Source organism: Rhinolophus ferrumequinum, chromosome 28 (genome assembly GCF_004115265.2).
Source record: "Rhinolophus ferrumequinum isolate MPI-CBG mRhiFer1 chromosome 28, mRhiFer1_v1.p, whole genome shotgun sequence".
Lineage (NCBI taxonomy): Eukaryota > Metazoa > Chordata > Mammalia > Chiroptera > Rhinolophidae > Rhinolophus > Rhinolophus ferrumequinum.
This window is the reverse complement of record NC_046311.1, coordinates 6,388,325-6,409,238: the sequence shown is the minus strand read 5'-3', so window position 1 is coordinate 6,409,238 and position 20,914 is coordinate 6,388,325. Positions and strand designations below refer to the sequence as shown.

Here is a 20,914-nt window from a genome sequence, read left to right as displayed (position 1 = left end):
CTGCTATTTTATTACTCTCAAAGTAAGTCAGAGTTTGGAGAGGAAGGAACTTGAGTTTTGGAGCCCAGGCTGAGGAATTCCTATGATAATTTGAATGCCCTTTGGATCTGAAGGGCTGATAGTGTGGAGGATCCCTAGCCAAGAACTGTAAGACCAAACCACAACACACACACACACACACACACACACACACACACACACACACACACATACATACATACATACACACTTTTAATATTAGGGCCCGGAGTGTGACGTACTTGTAACCAGCTAGCTTTTAAAGTTGGCTTCTGATATAGTTTCAGAGCTTAGACAGGCAAGAAAAACCAAACAGAATAAGCAGTGCTTTGCAATACAGAAAAGTTTGGGAGATGAAAGACTGGGGAATAAAAATCCCAGTAATTTATCCCCAGAAGATGCAGCCTTACTTGATGAAGTGCTAACTGCATTCAGGTGACTCTTTGGCGGATAGGAAATGTAATTTCTCACACCCCGTAGGCATCTGACAATGGATGCTTAACAACCTGGCTAATCAACAAATGATTATCCCTTCTGAATTAATGAGGCCCCAAAATGCTTTAATGAATAATAAGGGATTTCTCTAAAAATTCTCTCTTGTGTTTTATGCGTTTAAGAGCAATTTCTGTAATAGTAATGGAGGCCTTCACTTGCAGATGAGTTGTACTTGGAGCTAGAGATAGTAATTCTTCCAGTGCCACCTTCATTGAATGATTATTTCTTTAAGAAAGCAGATCTATACAACACACCCAAAGGGCAGGCACTAGAGCCCCACTAAAGTGACTCCTACTGTGTAGAGTCAACCCTGCACAGAAGCTCCTTCCCTGTAGCCATGGCCGGTCCTCACAACCAATCAGCCAGAGGGTCAATCCCTCCTATTGAGGTCCCAACAGCAGTCAAGGCTCAACTACAACAGGAGGGCACACACAACCCACACAAGGGACACGTCTGCAGCACCCGGCTCACCTGACCAGGGAGACTGTGCCACTGGGCCCCACAGGACACCTACTACATGAGACCACTCTATTAAGACCAGGAGACACAGCAGCCCTACCTAATACATAGAAACAAACACAGAGAGGCAGCCAAATGGGGAGACAAAGAAACATGTCCCAGATGAAAGAAAAGAATAAAGTTCCAAAAATAGAACAAAATGGAGACCAGCAATCTACCAGACACAGAGTTCAACACACTAGTTATAAGGATGCTCAGTGATTTCAGGGAGAACTTCAACTAAGAGATAGGAAATGTAAAAATGGAGATAGAAAACATAAAAAAAAACAAAAAAAAACCAGTCAGAAATGAAGACTACAGTAACTGAAATGAAGATGACGTTAGAGGGAAACAATAGGAGATCAGATGAAACAGAGAATCGAATCAGCAATTTGAAAGACAAGGTAGCAGTAAACACCCAATCAGAACAGCGAAAAGAAGCAAGAATCCAAAAAAAAATGAGGATAGTTTAAGGGGCCCCTGGGACAACATCAAGTGTACCAGCATTTGTATCATGGGGGTACCAGAACGAGAAGAAAGAGAGCAAGGAATTGATAACAAAAAAACAAAACAAAACAAAAACAAAAAACAAACAAAAAAAAGAAAACCCATCTGAAGATAATGATGGAAAACTTCCCTAACCTGGTAAAGGAAATTGACATACAAGCCCAGGAAGCACAGAAAGTCCCAAACAAGGTGAACCCAGAGGCCTGCACCAAGAGACAACATAATTAAAATGCCAAAGGTTAAAGACAAAGAATTTTAAAAGCAAGAGAAAAGCAGTTAGTTACCTACACGGGAGCTTCCATAAAACTGTCAGCTGATTTCTCAACAGAATCTTTGCAGGCCTGAAGGGATTGGCAAGCAATATTCAAGACGATGGAAAGCAAAGACCTACAACCAAGATTACTCTATCCAGCAAAGCTGTCATTTAGAATTGAAGGAAAGATAAAGAGCTTCACAGACAAGGAAAAGCTAAAGGAGTCATCAGCACCAAACCAGTATTATAAGAAATGTTAAAGGGACTTCTTTGAGAAGAAGAAGAAATAAAAAGATAAAAATATGAATCATAAAATGGCAATAGCTACAAATGTTTCAACAATTACTTTTGGTGTAAATGGATTAAATATACTTTAAAACAAAGGCTGTAACAAGAGACAAAGAAGGACCCAATTCTGGGTATTTATCTGAAGAGACCCAAAATACTAATTTGAAAAGACATATGCATTCATATGTTCATTGCAGCATGTTTACTAAGAAAGATATGGAAGCAACCTAAGTGTCCATCAATAGATGAATGGATAAAGAAGAGTGGTACATATATATTAATACAATGGAATATTACTCAGCCATAAGAATTAATGAAATGTTGCCATTTGCAACAACATGGATGGACCTAGAGGTTTTATGCTCAGTGAAATAAGTCAGTCAGAGAAAGACAAAATAATAGTTTAACTTATATCTGCAGTCTAAAAAGCAAAATAAACAAAACAGAAACAGACTCATAGATACAGAGAATGTTTTGAGGGTTGCCAAATGGCAGGGTGCCTGGGAGGTGGGTGAAAATGGGTTAGGGATTAAGAAGTACAAATTGGTAGTTACAAAAGTGTCATGGGGATGTAAAGTACAGCATAGGGAATATAGTCAATCATATGGTAATAACTATGTATGCTATAAGGTGGGTACAAGATTTATCGGGGTGGTCACTTCATAATTTATATAAATGTCTAATCACCATGTACACTTAAAACTAATATAACATTGCATGTCAATTATAATTAAAAAATAAAAATTATTAAAAAAAACCCCACAAAGCAGGTCTGTGTAAGACTATTTTGCAGGTTCCGTTTCTGAATAGGAGCTGAGCCAGACCCCAGAGTATAATTACGACGTCCACCTGTCACTGCTTTTGCATTTTTGTTTATGCTGACATTGGTGCTTTTGTTGCTATGATAACTACAGAGATCATTCTTACTTCAAAGAGATAACTTGAAACATGGTAAAGGACCATAAATTTGGCACTCCAGAAAATAGTTCAGTTAAAAAAAAAAAAAGAGAGAGAGAGAGAAAAGATCTCCAAGTACACCTTTATGTGAGTCAAAGGAGACTGGTTTCTGCTTGCTCTGGAAGGTTAGCTCTCATAAACACATACTCTCATGAATCAGTACAGTTTCCTCTCTCAAATGTGCTAATATGTCAGCTGTTGTTCATCTCAAAGGGTCTACTGGGCGCAGTGGGGAGGGCCCATTCAATAGTTAAATGAATGCTGTTCTTTTTGGCATCGTAGCCTTGCATGTGACAGTCGCTGAGCTGGATCAGAGGAAAGCAGGGCTCTGCCCTAGGAGAAAGGGTGAATTAGAACTGTCTTCTTAGGCGTGCACCCTGTACATTTGCACAGGTCCCGTGCTCGAAGAGCCTTGTACTTTGTGTAATGGTCTTACGTCACCATCTTGACCTTCTTTAAAAAGTCCTGAAAATGGGCACTGCATTTTCCTTTTGCAATGGGCTCTGCCGTTCCTGGAGCCAGTCCTGGAACAAATCCAAGGTCATACAGCTACAAAGTGACAAAGGCTAGGCCCTTTCCATCCTACTGTCTTTACATGATTTCCAAATCATGCACGAAGAGCTCCAACCTGTTTTGCCCAAACACTGAAAATGGCGTTTCTATGGATCATGTAGCTCATTGGCCACAGTCATCAGAACAGGTGTCCAGTATCGCCCTCTGTGAGGCAGAACTGGCCCCACTCTCTGTTCTACCGTGTTTTCCCGAAAATAAGACCTAGCCGGACAATCAGCTCTAATGCATCTTTTGGAGCAAAAATTAATCTAAGACCCTGTCTTATTTTACTATAATATAAGACCGGCTATAATATAATATAATATAATATAATATAATATAATATAATATAATGTAATGTAATGTAATGTAATATAATATAATACTGGGTCTTAGATTAGTTTTTGCTCCAAAAGACACATTTGAGCTGATGGTCCAGTTAGATCTTATTTTCGGGGAAACATGGTATGTCTTGACCTTATTAGAAGCTAGCTTAGTTGTTAAACCTACTCACCCTAAATTGACCACAAATAAATGTATTACCCTCTTCCTGCTCACAGTGAATTTTATTTTCCTTTTACTAACCCAATGAAAGCGTCTTCATGGTGGGTGTTTCAGACGCTGTGGCAGGAAGGAAGGGAGAGAGCAGACTCAGACTCTCAGATGCCAGCACAGACCCATGACTGCGTGGCTTGGGTCACAGAGCTGGGAACATAGTCTCAGACGGGCTACAGAGTGAAAATCTGCTTGCAGGTCGTGATAGATACATGAACACATGCCATTGCTGTGTTTCTGAAAGAAAAAAAGACCCCAGCAAAATATAAACACCATCTACCCTCCCAAATGCAGTGAACTATTAAATCAGAAATCAAACCACTTACCTTCCTTCGAACCACAAAACGCTGTGTGTTGATTTTAGACAGCGAAGGAGCCAGCAGCTCAAGGCTCTCCTGCCTCCAGGTAACTTCCATTGTCTTACCTGCTTCGTGCCTCTAGTGACCGAGGTCATCTTGGGGTTGGGATTGTATTTAGCTGTGACTTGGCTCATTTCGGGTTCAGGGGCTGTCCCTCACCCCACATAAGGAAGTCCTTGTGCACTGAAAGACTTTTTTTCCATCATGTGGAATGACCACTTCAGTCTTATTTTAGAAATCCGTGAAATAAGAGCATGGTTCTGGAGCCCAGACCAGCAGGGAACCTGCTCGAGACTGGTTCCTCTGGTGGTCCAGCGTCCCAGACTTTAGACGATTATTCAGCATAATTGATTGATTACTTTGAGTCCTTCCCACGTTCTGGGCTCCAGAGAGTCTCTAAGAAGCATTAATTCGGTTTGATTTCTTTTCCAAACACACACACACACACACACACAGTTATTTCCCTGGAAACATGTAGCCTTACTTTCTTGTTAAATATATTTTCAGGTCAGTATCAGGCAGATTTGCCTGGTGTATACTTACTGTTATTTGGACAGCGGGGCAAGGGTGCCTTCCCACCGTGCTGTCGAGCGTAGACTCAGTACTTTACACACCTTGAGATTGGAGCTCTCAGCCAAAATGCTGGCAGAGCTCCAAGAAGAAAGCCACTCTCTGTCATTTTCAGTAGCTTCTCTGAACAGGCAGTTTCTCTGAGAAATTGTCACTAAAGCCGTTGTAGGAGATGTAGACGTGACGAGAAATTGCTGACGTAAGGGAACCTTTACAAAAGGAAGAACAGCTCATCCCATCCTCAGACTCTTAGTGGATGAGGCATCGGGGAAGTGGAAAGTCCAGGCCCTTCATCGGAGCCCAGGACGTTTGGGATTTGCAGAGCAGAGCGTGGGTGAGGACGAGCGGCCAGAAGCCCAGAGAATGGGACACAGGCTCCAAGAGGCTGGAACGGAAGGCAGCAGATGATGTGCCTTAGGCGTACGTTTGATAGACGAGATCAGTGCAGGAAATCGGTTCTAGTGCTTTTTGAGACTAGTCTGCATTGTTAATGGTGTCCTGGCACAATTACACGTTGGTGACATCCTTTCACACATTCTATGTCACTAGGCATTTTGATGAGCAGACCCTTTGCATATGCAGTTTCCAAGTGGAGAGTTGAGAAGTCCTGTTTTCCTCAGTTTGTGTGGTCTTCACGGGCAGTGTGTGGGGGTGTTGTCCGCTGTTTGGATTTGAACTGAGAGAAGACACTGGAGTTAAACAGAACTAGAGACAATTCAGAGTGTAAAGAAAGCCATGGCGTACGCGAACCCTTGGGGAAGTGGGTAAGAAACCCAGAGAGGAAAATGGGTCTACCTTTTTCGAGCCTCAGCCATTCTTGAAACCATGTCTGATTTCTGCTTCTTGCAGAAGTGCTGCCTTAGCTCTCTTTGACCTTTCTGTACTTGCCATTATCTCCATTTTGCAGGTGGCAACGTTAGGGCGCGCTAAAGGTCGCTAACCAGCTGAGGCGACAAGGGTAGGAAGTGGGTGCTCAGAGAGCAGCCCACAGGTCTCTAGCCCACAGTTCCAGGATCTCCCCCCGTCCTCTAGGCTCTGCCATTACTGGGAAATTCTCCAGAAATGCACACCAGCAAAACACACTGTCTGTTAGCAACCACCATTATTTTGTTACCTTTTCCATTTCTCCACAATTCCCCTCTCACCTTGTCTACTCAATGACTCTTTCATCCCAGAGAAAGTTGGGTCCCTTGTCAATTTGGGGAACTACATTTCTGTGATTGCTCGGTGAAGGATGCTTTCTTTTTCTTAGGAGTGTTATGGCTCAATTTTTGTTTTTTTCAACATCTGTCTACTAGAGCCTGTTGTAATATTGTCTTGGCTGTTCTCAAGGGCTAACTGAGAAGACGACGTAATTTGAGGGAATTTTCTGAGGGAAAATGTCATGCTCTTCCTAGAAACTCTCGTTCTCCAAGTACAATAGTCACTAACTGACTCACTGATGAGAAGCCAAGAAACAACAAAGGGAGATGGGAGGGAGTGGACCTGCTATTTTTGATATGGAAGATACCTCCATCCTGCATTTATCATCACCTGAAAGAGTAGCACATAACTTTTATGGATCTTTGGAGGTGAGATACTCTTCCCTGCCCTGCCTCAGTCAGCCAGGGTTCACACACTTTTCCTTCCAGGAGGTCTCAGGTGGGGAAGTGGGAGGCTACATCTGCAGTTTTTGAAGAATACCTTTCTGTCTTTTTTTTTTTCCTTAAAAATATTCTTACAAAAGCAATGTTATATTCAGGCTGCCATTATGCTAAAAGCTTTTCCATGGAAGACAATAGCTGTTCTCAGAAAAAGATTTACACGGGGTCCCAACGGTGTAATGAGCTACCCCACAGCACCTGCCCGGGGTTGGGAGTTGTCACTTGTAAGTGGTTTTAAATTAGAACGGAGTGGAGAAATACACAGTTACAGAATTCCCCCTTTGTCTTCTTTGCAAATCATTCTCCATCGTCTCTGGCCTTGGTCTCCTTCTGAGACCTCTGATTAGGGAGGAAGAATAGAGCTTACCAGGGGAGAGATCTGGAAATGACCACAGTGGTCCAAGAAAAACAAACTCAGGTGAAGACACTGGAAATTTCTGGGGATTTTGCCCCACCCCCCACCCTTGATGCATGAGGGGATCAATGAATTTTCGAGCTTAAAAACCCCTAAAGACTATTGAGTCCAGATTTCTCAGTTGCTGGTGAGCCGATCTGTCTAGGTTACCTGGCTGGTTGATGGCAGAGGTGGTTCTGGACCTCAGACCTGTTGTCTCCTGGTTAGATTATCTTATTTTTCTGTAAAGCACTTCTTCCGACAAATACTATAACTGAAAATAAAATGAACTCCAAGAGCATAAAACCTTCTCTCGATGGAAATTTTTAATAAAAGGAGAATTAGAGAAACTGAACTGTGCCCTTCTGTTGCCTTGGGATTTTCATCTCTTTGGGCAACCAGAGCTAGGAACCACAGTAGATATTAGGAATGTAAAGATAAATATTACTTACTGCTTGTCATCGAGGTGTTTACAATGTACAGGGACCCTGTGTGAGTCTGAGAGGTCTGCTAACAGGTCAGTATGCTACAGCACATTATACCAGAGCAGGGATTGACAAATTCAGTGGAGACAAAGGGAAGGGACATTTACCTGCATGGTAGAATCAAAGGGGGACTTGTACCCGTAAGGATGAGCTGTAGAATTCCTATGTGCATGGTGGTCCTATATCGACACAGCTCGAAAACTATTTGAAGAATGATTTGACTCTTTCTTGAGAAAACGTAAAAAGGGGGAGCGTATATAAAACACAACCAAACCCTCTTAAATTTGTTTTTCCTCATCAATCTTCACACACATAAGTAGTGGTTCATAATAATCCCACCTCTTTACAACACAAACCTTCAAATCTATGACATTTAGATTGGTTGAGTACCTCCTTTCTGCTTCCTCTTTTGGCCTGGTCCCTCCAGGAAAAGAAAGACCAAGAATCCTTCTTTCTTCCAAGGCTGGTTGGAGGCAGTGGGAAAGACATAAAACCTTATAATTGAATAGCTTTGCTTATACTCTGACTCGTATTTTACTCTGGCAAAGGTTTTACATAATATCATTTGGTCAAAATAGTTCCCTTGTGAGTTGAGGAAGAAAATAATTCTTACGCCTATTTTCTAATGATAAAACAGGTTCAGTGCCCGTGACATTTGATCTGCATCTTGACGTCATACTGCTACCTGCAGAGAAATGGAGGTGGGCGTGTCTTTTCAAGTAGAAAAACAACATTTGCAGATACCGGGAGGTCAGGGCACAATGCTGTGAAACTCAGGGTGCCAAGACTAAAGGAAGGGGCTTGATGATGGGATCAGATGACAAGATGAGACGGGTCAGGTGGGCTGAGTGGTAAAGTACCTTAGTTTTCATGTCAGGAATTTTCTCCTGAAGGCAATGATAAGCTAATAGGATGTTATTAAAAGCAGAGCAATGACAAGCTCAGACTCGTTTTGGAGGAAGGTTTCGTGGCAGTATTGCGAAGGGGAGTCTGGAGTGAGGAGAATTGTGGGGACATGGAGCCCAGCAGAGAGGAGTTCTTAAGACTCACTGGGGCTCTAATCTTGGCTTTACCCTGGAGCAGCTTTATGACCTTGGAAAGAGGCTTAAATACTCTGTGCCCTGCTTGCCTCATGTATAAATGGCAGAGAGTAATCGTACCCTTTTCATGGGGGCAATCTGAAGATTGTAGAGGGCTTCGAAGAGTGCCTGGCACATAGTGAGGATTCAAGACATAATAGTGGTTGTCATTCAGCCGTAGGGATGATGAGATTCCCAAGGAAGGTCAGTCAATGGAAGTGGGAGAGGAGGGTCTAAATTTAGGAGCTATGTCTGAGTTAGAAGTGACAAGTCTTGGTGACCAATTGGGAGTAGGGATAAAGGGCAAGAAGCTGAACTACCAGGGCTGCCAAAAACATGTCTACGCATGACTTGTATTCATCTTTTGTTATCGGCGTATATTGAGTATTACAATTTTAATACAGTTTTTGTTTCCTTTTTAAAAATGTGTATACATTTTTTTGGCACCCTCTGTATTTCTCCTTCGGGTGATGGGTACATAGTTTAATTACTTCACAGGAGTTAGAGAGTAAGACTGTGATGGAGGAATCATGAGTTCTGTTTGGGAAATGTTCCTTTTCAGAGGCCTGCACATTATATAAGAACTCAGGCTAAACATCATTACAAAGCCAATATGCTATAAAATATATCCTATTTCAGAGGGAAATACAACAAATTTTGCATTGCCTCAATAATTTTCTCAATTAACAAGGATACTAAGTAGGGGGTTACTGTCACAGAGACATGTAGCGTATTTCATCAGAATCAATTCTAGAATGTTTCGTCCTGTAAATATGTTCCTGAGATATCATAATTTATATCCTTTAAGGCAATTGACTGTTTACAGAGTGTTTACATCTGATTAATTGTTCCACGCAACAGCTCTGTGTGGTCAAGACAATAATTGCTTTTATTATCTCCATTTTTTAAATTGAGGCCCAGAGAAAGTCATGATCAGTAAGAGCTAAAGCTCAGATTTATCCCAAAACTATCTGAATCTTAACCCTAACCCCCTCCCCCCCGACACTCTGCTGCTCTTTCAGCTGTGCAACAATGAGAGAAAATCTTTTACCTTCAAGGTGCAATTTCCTATATGTAAAAATAATTCTTTATGCGACAGGCGATATATTCTAGGCTTCTCCAATGTGTGAGAATAGAGGTGGTCCTGTTAATATTAATAACCCGTGGAATTTTAGTAAAATCTAAGTTGTAAGGCTTCTACAAGGCCCTGCATGCCTTTCCCACCTTTCCCGCCTGGATCTTATCCCTTTGTCCTCAGTAACCTTCAACCACCTACTCTTCCATACACAGCAACCTGCCTCCCTCCCTTGGGCCTCTGTATTTGCTATTCCCTGTAAGAGGAACACTTCCTCCATAGCTTGGTTTGATTGATTTCTTTGTGTCATATGTTTTTCAGGTTCACATGAAGGAAGCCTTCTCGGATCACCATATCTAGTGTTTCTCTCTCAGAAACTTGATCCCATGACCTTGTTCTGTTTTCTTCGTGGCCCCTATGTCTGAGCTCCACGAGAGTGCAGAATGTGTGCTGTAGTGTTTCACCATTCTATCTTTAGGAAGTGACAGTCCTTGCACAAAACAAGTGTACCCTAAATATTTATTGAAAAGTAGTGAAATCCTTGCATCTGTTCTTGTTCCCACCCATAATGCAGGCCTTTAATTTTTCTTGAAAAGTTACTTTTTCCTAAGGGTTGTTTGGGGTACCCAGATATAAAGCAGCCATTGGCTGCAGTCATCCCCTAGGGTCCTTCCATTCTTCCCTGATGCTTGGACCTTTCTCGGTGGTCCTCTGCTATCCTTGCAGCTCCTACGAGGACTCTTTCCACTGTCATTGCTGGGTTTTCAGAGAGTTGCTAGATTCCATGTAAAGCTGCAGGAGTTAGCACTTCCCAGAGCTCTTGTCACACCTCACCATTGCTTGGCCGCAAAGTCTCCCCAAGCTCTTTCTTCCCAGGTTGGGCAGAAACCAAATGGCAACCCATGTCTCTCTTGTGCAGATATTTTTCTCTCTCAGGGTCCCTATACCTAACACACAAAAACCCAACCAAAACTACCCATTTGCTTTCCGGCTCCAACTGCAGAGGCTTCCATGGCTATCAGTGCATGCCCTGAAGGGTGGGTCATCACCAGTCTGCAAGTTCCAAGAACAGTCCAACTCAGACTACCGGGCCGAGCTAACCAGATTGATACTTTGGTTCATGTATTTTATGGGAGCCTCACAACAGGACCATTGGTTTGCTATTGAAGCTCCCATTAAAATATATAACTTTTATATAACAAAACAATTGTTTATAGTTGCTTACGTGGATAGAAAAAGTATAAAACCATGCTGAGAAAAGGTAACACCTTATTCAAGATAGTGATTTCATAGTGAGGATGGAGGGAGCAGAACTGGAAAGGGAAATGGATCTTAAATCTATTGGGGAGTTTGTGTTTCTTAAAGAGAAGGAATTCAAAGGCAAATAGGACAAAATGTCAGCTTTTAAATCTGGATGGGCACCTGCATGGGTGTCAGTCATATTATTTTCCGAGTGTCTCCAACAATATATTTCATATTAAAAATTTAAAAAATTACATTGAAAATGCCAACGTGTTGCTCTTGTTCCAAGAAATTGATAAATTAGAGTAAAATGTGAATAACCCCATATTTCTCCTATTGCTGTTCCCCAGGCAATTGCTGTTAACTGTTTAATGTTTCTTCTTCAGTACACGAACACACACATGCACACACATGAATACACACATAAACTCATGTGCACTGAATCTTGACATTTAGATAAATGGACTTAAATGAGTCTTCCTGCTGGTTGCATATCTCTTCCTAGTGAACTGTGAGACTACCCCATACCTTACTCAAATCTGTGCCACCAATTTACACTCCCACCAAAAGAATAAGAGGTTATTTCCTCCAGGGCTCAATGGACAATGGTTTATCAGTCTTCTATGTTTTCCTACCTGTTAGTTTAAAAAAATGTAATCCCCCTCCTCAAACCACCATTTCAATGTTATTTCAACTTGCATTTCTTTGAGCACAACTCAGGTGGTCCGTATTTTTAAAGGTCATCTTTATTCCTTTCAAATTCCTTATATTTAAAATCATTGGTCTATTATTGTATTAGATGCTTTGTCTTTTTATAAATGATTTTTTAGGAGCTCTTTACATATTAGGAATATGCTTCTTAAAATTCATTCATTTAGCAAATATTGATTGAGTATTAACTGTTCTAAGCGTAGAGGATAGAGTGTTTGGCTCATGTTTTCTCCGAGTATGTCACTTCTTTTCAAATTTTTTAACTTTTTGATTACTTTTCGTGAAGTCTACTATAACAGTCTTTTCCTTTATACTTGTGAAAGTAATATGTTAGGGAAAAAAATTCCCATTTTAGAGATAATGGAAGTAAGATCCAGTGAGTTCAAATGACTTGTGTCTGACTGCATGGCTATTAGATATGGAACCAGAAATCAGAATTTGAGTCTTCTATAATTAGACAAAGTGCTTTTTTTAAAAATTGTAATACTTATAAAATAATTCATGTAACATATAGGTCTAGATTAAAGAACAACAATGAAATGGACACCCAGGTAATAATAACCAATTTAAGAAAAAAAACATTATCGATATTTTAGCCCCCTGTCCTCTTTTCTCCTATGGCTCCTCATTATTTCTACCTTAGAGTAACTGCCACCCTGAATTGGGTGTTAAATGAACTCTTGCTTTTCTTTTTTTCTCTTTTTTTCCCTTTTTTCTATTTTTAAATCACATATTTATCTCTCTCTAAACAATCTACTGTTTAGTTTGCCTGTTTGGGACTTGAGATAAATGAAAACACTCGTATAAACATATATCTTCACTCATGCAGCGTATACTGTGATTGGCTTATTTTGTTAAAAACATTTGAGATGGGACCATGTTGACATGTTTGAGTAGACACCTGAGTCATTCATTTTCACGACAATACGACACTCCTCTGAGGATGCTAGCAAAGGTGCGACGCCTACCTTACCTGCCTTAAACCATGGGGACCCCTGGATCATGAACTCAGATGTGCATGAGAGTTTTCTTATTGTTATGCATTCTTTGGGAAGATACATAAAAATGTTGTTCTTGCTCTTCCTTCCTGCGAACTGAGAGTGAAGACGTCAGGGGTTTCTACTTTAGGCAAGAATCTCCTAGTGGGGCCCCACGATGGGTTAGACTCATTCTTACTTCCCTGTGTCTCTTGGAGCCTTCCCGGCAGAAACTCCAAGTATCCGAGGCTTGGTTGATACCACAGGGGGGAAGGTATGCTTTGGTGCTTGCTTACCTGCCCAAGTATCTTTCGTCTCACTGTGTTTTGGGTCTCTCCAGACTTCTTCTTTTCAGACCAGATCAGCAATGCCTTCGCAATGATTTTTGGTGAAAAAAGATTTTAGCACGTGGGTTGTTTCCTTTGGAGGACTGCTCTGAATATTTAGTGGATTATTCTGCTGGAAATGGAAGTTTTCACTCCTTGATCTTTCCACTTTACATGGTACTTCTTTCTATTAGGAAGGAAAATGAAAGTCTATTTTATTGTTTAGTATAATGGATAATATGAATTTGAAAGTCTGTTTGTGAATCTGAAATAGCATATCTGCTGTTCTATATTTACAACTGACATTAGTACTGCTGAATGAACACTCTTCCTTTTCTGATTCTTGGAATACTTTTCTCCCCTGCTAGCAGAAAGTCAGAATTTTAATGAAGAAATACTTTGGAATTTCTCAATTATGAATCCAGCTAAGAACCAGGTTTTCTCCAGTTCTTCCTGCCTACTTTCTTTGACATCATGAATATCATCAGAAGAGCAGTTTTTAATTTTTTTTTTTTTTTGCATTTAAGATGACCGATTCACCTGAAACCACCTCCTCTGTCTGATTCGGAGGTGTCTTTTGGCACCTCCAAAAGACAATTATTTAATTCATCCCAGTTCTGCTCCACCAGTCTTGCTTGTGGTCCCTCCAGCTTTGTGGGGGTCTCCTCGTTCTCTTGCAGCTGGTTGAGTCTGTTGGTCCTCATAGTGGAGTTTCTAAGTTGTAAGGTGCAGGGCAGGTGTACTTAGTGTAACGGAGACAGTGAGTGATTCTGAGCGTAGCCGGTCACTGTGCTCTCCGAAACCAGGGTGGAGGATGCAGTGGAACCTGGAGATGGATCCTAGCTGCTCTTCCATAATGAATATTCACGGACATACTGGGGTCCTTCCTTCATTCTATTAGAGGGGGCTAATAAGGAATTATGGCGGCAGGGACTCCCTCCTGCCCTCAAGCAAAACAGTCACGTCGCAAGCCTGACTTGTAGAATGCAGAGACTGCATTATAATACTCTGTCTTCTTGAAGGTGGGCATTAATGTGGTGGAGGAAAACTGATGCAAACTGATTGGTCTTTTCCAATTTGTGGTGCTATCCTACCCCCATTCTCTCCAACTTGTAAAAAGGAAGTAAGTTTGGCCTCGCAAGTTCTGCCTCGTAAGCCATAGCTTGGTGATCACTCTGCTGTCTACAGTTGGCAAGAGAGATTCAGGATAACGGGTTCGGGGCTGAGACCCCGGGCATATTAACAGCCTGAAATGCAATGATTAAAATGTATGTCCACAGCCGCCTCGGTGCCATGGTGCTCCCCCCTCAGTGGGGGCTCCATGTTGCTTTTCTCCAGGACAGATGAGGGCATTAAGAGCTTGCGTGGCACAGCTCTGAGGGAACAGGTGTGCCCTGTGTGGTCCGCACATCGTCCCCAGAGCTGATTTTCCGTGGCTCATGGAGTATCGAGTCCAAGTGGCAGCTGTGGATTTTGACGTCGCAGAACATTACAGAGCAAGGGCCGCCTCACTGTGTAGTGACGTGCATCCGGATTGGAAGGGGCTCTTCATGGCACTGACAGGTAAAGCCCTCATTAGCAAGCCCAGCAGGGCTCCCTGTACCCCAGGATGCTTCAACAGAGCTGTCACTGTCTCCCCTCAGGCAGGATCATCAGGCTGGAACACTGAGCAAAAAACATTTTGTTCGGTGTTCAGCATAAATAACTCCCATCATTAGCAATGTGACAAGCGGAAGGAAGGCCTACAGGTCCAAGGACAAAGATTTGGGCCTTGTGGTTGTGATGAATGATTCTAAAGATTTTCAGCTGCTGGGGAAGCAGCTTTCAGCTTTGGGAAGATGCTATTGGAAACTCGTAGAGTAACGGGCATGACGCTTTGATTTCCATTAGACTGAAGCTTCATTTGAGGTTTTGGAAACACTTTAGGCTGGGAAACGGACGGAGGGCACTTCAATCGGAATCATGCTTCATCTCAATATTTTGCAGGGCTATTTCCTTTCTTTGAGGCTCAGTGTTTCGGTCTTTAAAATGGAGGGTTGTAAGCGAGTCTCTTCTTTGTGTAGGAATCGAACGTAGCCCTGTTTATTAAGAGTCTGAACTCTTTGGAAAAAAGCAAAAGATTCCTACCTACCATATTACACTCTCAGCACACGTGTGCTAACAGCTTTTATTTTTATGATCAAAAAGGAAAAAAAAAATGTAGGCAGATCGCAGGGTAGTTTCTTAAGTTGTTATGAAAAGCAACAATCCTTATTTTAATTTCTTTCCAATCAATACCACTTCTGAATTCGCAAGGAAGAGAAGTGGAATAGAGACTCCTTTGAAGGAAGCTGTGATGTAATGATTTGGTGGGCAACTTGCATAGTTTAATTAAGCACGTTGATTAAATCAATGTGTATCCAACAGCTTGGTGTGGCAATCAGCTTAATTTCATTAAGTGTTGTTCAGGCCCCAATAATTAATTAATAATACATTATTGCTTATGAATTATTGACTTTGTGTTACTGGAATTGTGCCCTCTTTGTTCACACTACCTGCTGTCACATGTTAATTATAAAATGCTCAAGCACTTTTCTTGGAATAACTTTAGAGGCAAAACTGATGGGTTTTTTTTTTTTTAATGAAGTAAGATTATCTTTAGTTGAGAGCTGGTCCGAATGAGCTGGGCTCTCTCAACCTTGCTTAATAAAAGGGAGCAGGCATTTGACTTTGTAAGAGCCGAGGCTGGAAGGATTAAAAGGCAGCGTTGGACGTCGAGCCTTACGTACTGAGTGACGTGGGTGATGTCAGCATTAGAAGCCGATGGATTCTGCTTGTTGAGCAAGACTCTGGCTTAACCAATAGGAAGTGCAGTCTCCCCTGAAACAGGTGGTGCTCCCATTGTCAGTTGTCTGGGGGAAGAGAAAGACCCTCAGAGAGAAAAACATTTGGCAGTGTGAAAGTGGACCCTTAAGCCTTGGAAAGGGAGCGACTCTTTGGAATGTCTAACATCAGTGTATCAGTCAGCCCCGCTAATTGACACTGGGCACAAGCTTCTCTTTGAGCTGAGATCATACGAAACCGTTATCCCAAGGAAACACACCTACTATGTGCGACTCACTGAGTCAGACACTGGATGTATAAACATTGTTTATATCTTGCTTCAGAGTGCCAGCTTTGTCTCAGCCATGCCAGAGGAGTCCAGACAACAGTGGGGTGAGTCCATACGAGGGCAAGATGAAAGGAAGGGCATTGTCCACGAGGCCACCTGGTTATGGCAGCACAAAGAGCTGTTTCCTGCTGAAGGGAAGGGTGCAATTTGGGAGGCAAGACCCAATGTGGAGAATCCCATGGTCCCTTCTGACACTGAGTCTCTCTCCCCAGCCTTCCTTGAAGGACCTGGGCTTGATTTTATTGACGGTGTCCCGGGAGGCACTGCTGTCGCCACATCTGACCCTTCGTCCTGCAGGAGCCCTTCGCTCCAGGATGAATGGGGACTCCCAGTCAGAACAGCAGCTGGCTGTTCTGAGAGATTGCTGCTTTCTGGATGGCCCTTTGATCACCAGCACCTGGCCCAGAAAGCAGCAGAGTAAGAAATAAGATCTCATCTTCAGGCTCCGTCTTTTCTGTTTGGTGTGAATTACATGAAAAGTTACATGGTGTCCAGTGCATGTTTTCCAGGAAAAAAGCTTTTTGACAGAGTGGGAAAGCAGGTTTGTCATGAGATCTGGGTTGGGATCAGGATTTTCTGTGTGAATTTGGGAAAGGGGCTTAAACTCCCTGAGCTTCAAGTTCCCTGTCTGTAAAATAGGGGTGATATTGTCACCCTTAGAAGGTGTGGTGAAGATGAATGTGATAAGGTATATTTTCTAAAACCGGTGTCCTGAAGAGTGTGCATGTTAAATGCTAACGTACGTATTCTCTCACTCTGCCCTCCTAGTCTGTTGTAAACTGATACGGAATCACCCATTTTATTTGGTGCCATTTTAATACTCAGGTTAACCCACAGCTTTCTGCATTAAGGGGTGCAGGGTGAGATTCAAGTGGCGATGAGCTCCCCAAATGTCATGGCAAGAGCTATTGCCCAAGCATGGGTTTTGGAGTCATTCTCCTCTGGGCTTTCCATCCCAGTATCTAGGTAGACGGTTGGAAAAACATTGGCTGTTGGGCTATCTCTTTTTATATGGTAAAGTTTAAAAGAATCAGTGCCTTTGAAGCACAGTGCCAGGCACACAGTAGGTGCTCAGTAAAAGTAAGTGCTCTACTTCCCTCTTACTCGTTTCGTATGGACATACTACATAGCTAGTAATCACCTCCAAAGTTGCATTGGCCAAAGAGAATATAACCTTTCTCATTGGTAATCTCAGACAATACCAGTGGGCAGGAAGGAGCAAGCATGGCAAAACATCCTGTCTTAAACAACCTAAAGTTCCCAGGGGTGACATAAACAAGAAAACAAAACTTGTCTGTTTTTAATACACCACATTACATACCTTTTGGCAGAGACTGAAACACTATCTTATTCACTTATTCAGTTATCAACTTATCACTTATTCACTTATTCACTAATCAGCGCTCACTTACCGTATTCCTGTTGTCCGAGCGAACGCAAACGTACCTAGTTTTAGCATAGCCAGTGGCTTTCCCTCTACTCCGTACACTTGCGTTATACCTAGCTTGACTACCATGGATGAACCCATGGAAAGTACCGGGATAGGTCTCATTCTATTAGTATAAAGAATTCAGATGAAAATAAAGGGGAGAAATGTCCTGAGAATACTAAGATTGTGTGGAAACAATCTCTTAACAGATTCGACTGCTGTTCCTGAGTTGAAATGAATCCCAAGTTTATCTTGGAGTGAAGGGTTCCTCTGGAGACCCTAGATAATCCCCTAGAACTGTATTTCTTGGACTTGTGCTTGACTCGTTTTTGTTAAGATTCTCCCTCTTTCCCTCTCATGCAGTTTTTACTAAGTAGCCACACCTATCCACGCTGTGGGTGCGTATGCACCAGCAGTAAAATGTAGGGATGAGAAGGGTGGGCTCTGAAGCCCACTGCCCTGGTCCTCTGCCAGCTCTGCCACGTTGTAATTTGAGCATCTTCTCCTTTGAGAAATGGAGAGGTCAGTCTTCCTGGGGTTGGGATTTGGGAATCGGTGGGACCCTTGATTTTCCGTGGCCGTTATGCTCTTCCTATTGGAATAGATTGTGTCTGTGAAGTTGGGAGCATGTTCCTGGAAAGGAAATAGTAGGTCAGAAGATGTAGAGATGACATCACGTTTTCCATCTCATCCTGCTTTCTGTCATCCTTTGCTGTGCTGGTAGCACAAGCCTGAGCTCTGCTTTGTGAATCCAGATGTAGACAAGTCACTGTGTCCTTCTCCCCGAACTCGGTTGGGTTCTGGGTCCTGATTTCTGGTTTCTTGTTCTGCCCTTGGAGAGACTGAGCCCTACCAGAAAGATGCAGTTCTGAGAGATGACCCTGTTTTCTCCAAAATAAGACCTAGCGGGACAGTCAGCTCTAATGCGTCTGTGGAGCAAAAGTTAACATAAGACCCAGTATTATATCACATTATATTATGTTATATTATATTATATTATTATATCATATTGTATCATCATATATCATATCATATCATATATCATATCATATTAAAGACCTGGTCTTATAGTAAAATAAGACCGGGTCTTATATTAATTTTTGCTCCAGAAGACACATTAGAGCTCATTGTTGGGCTAGGCCTTATTTTGGGGGAGAAACGGTAGCGCTCTTGTATAGGACGATGGTGGAAGCTTCACTGGCACTTTCAGGGCTATGAGCTGTCTTATGGACAAACAGAAGATGTCAGCCTCTACGGACACTAGTGTGGCCTCCTTCACTGTTGCCGTATTAATTCACAGAATTTATAAATACACAATTTGGTACCTCCTGCGTCTCCTCTGTTTCCTGCTGTGCCTTCCTCTTGTCTTTTTCTGTCCAAGGAGATTCACGTAATTTGAGGCTCTCACTACTTTTCTTAAAGGAAGTGTCCCTACGGACACTCTCAGTCAACCTAGTTCCCTAGCTCATCCGTTTCCATAGCAATCGATCATGACATCACAAAGAGAGGGTGGTGACTTGAGGTGGGAATTAGGTGGCAAGTGAGTAGACAGACTTTTGGAAAAACAGAAAAGGAAAATAACGTGTTCACTACACAGAAATGTCCGTTGTCAAAAAGAACAAGGGAGCGATAGATAAAGAAGCTACGAGAGAGGATTGGTTTGCAAGCCGCCTCAGAGAAATGAGGGGTGGAAGTCAGCAACTTGTGAGCAGTGTTTGTTTCCTTTCAGGCATTATGGATGATGAATCTGCACGACTCTCTTGTGATGATGAACTACATACGAGATAAGGAAATTGCCACTACGAGAGGTTGAGAAACTTGCCATGGGCTGTGAAGCACATCACAGGCTAGCTTTGGGGGGAGGGTTCAGTTGGTATTTATAATGAACTATAGAAGGGATCAGTCCAGTGTTTCTGTAAAAGGTTATCTAGTAAATATTTTAGGCTTTGCAGGCCAGGTGGTCTCTGTTTCAACTACTCAACTCTGCAGTGCAAAAACAGCTGTAGACAATGCATAAGCAGATGGCCATGGTCATGTTCCAATAAAACTTTATTTATAAAAATAGGAGGTAGGCTGGATTTGGCACAATAAATTCTTGAAATAGAGGGTTATAGACTATAAAACCACATTTAAATGGCAAGGTCCTGGATGATAGAGTTGACACCACATTATCTCCTGTAACTTACTGGTTCACGCATTATGAGTGGTAAGAATACATGGCTATTGGATAGGTGGGTCCCAGCTTCTCCATTTATTCAGCAATTATTTGGTGTGGATCTGCTTCTTGAACTACTCAGTTCTGGGCATTGGGAATACAGCAGTGTACAAATCTGTCATCAAAAATTTTATGTTCTAATTAGCTGTACTGGCTTGGGCAAACCACTTAACCAACATCAGCCCCAGTTTCCTCACTTGAAAATCTAATATTTTAAAAATCACAAGCCATATTATATGTGCAATACAATCTATAATATGCATAAGTAGAGCGTAAACGAATAAAATAAACACCTATTTGCCCACTGCCCGTTAAAAAAAAAAATGTTACCAGTGTCTGCAAAGTTCCCTGAGTGTCTTTTCCAAGTCTCATTTTCTCTCTTTCCCTTAGAAGTTTGTGTCAGTTATTTCCATGCCTCTCTCTATAGTTGAACCACATATGCATTTTTCATAAATATGTCTTCATTTTGCCTCTTTGATTTTTTAAATCCTGGAGCCATGCTGTAGTACTCTCCTTTGATGTGGATCTTTTACTTAAGAGTGTTTTTTTAAATTTTTTTATTCACCCACACTGATGTGTGCAGCTATTGATAAAACCTTGAGGGCCAAAAACTACTTAAGGCAGACTTGTCGTCAAATAATATTAGACTTATGAACTTGCTGCAGCATGGAAAACAGGAGACTCATTGGGCATTTCAAAAGGGGTTATGGGAGGGTATTTATAAGATGTGGAGGCTGGAGTCGCTCTCACATAATGTTGACAGGGATTGGTCAGAATTTGTAAACCAAGTTGCTGGAAGAGTCAGTGATTGTATCTTGGGAACGTACAAGTTCCTGTTAGATTAGTTTGTCTGTGGTTTTTATCTTGGAATATAAGGATCTGCATAAAATGGCATTGAAAGAGTTTGGGCTTACATGATCCGTGATGCACATGGAGACTCAGCTGGGCACAGCTTATCTTTCTTGTGAGTCAGGGGTGCATTCTGCAGGGTGTGATTTCTAAGTTATCAGGGATCCCCTTACAGCCTCGCTGCCAGAAGGGGCATGAAAAAAAACTATCACTGAAGTTTATTTTTATTGCTGTATAATATCCCATTGTGTGAATATACCCACAGTTACATAGGATACATTTGAAT

General features: G+C 41.9%; 1 protein-coding gene across 3 annotated transcripts in view; it reads left to right on the top strand.

Moving 5' to 3' along the window:
- Positions 1 to 20,914, top strand: part of AGBL1 (AGBL carboxypeptidase 1) — a 563,788-nt gene that overhangs the window by 143,929 nt on the left and 398,945 nt on the right. The gene's annotated exons all lie outside the window — the stretch shown is intronic.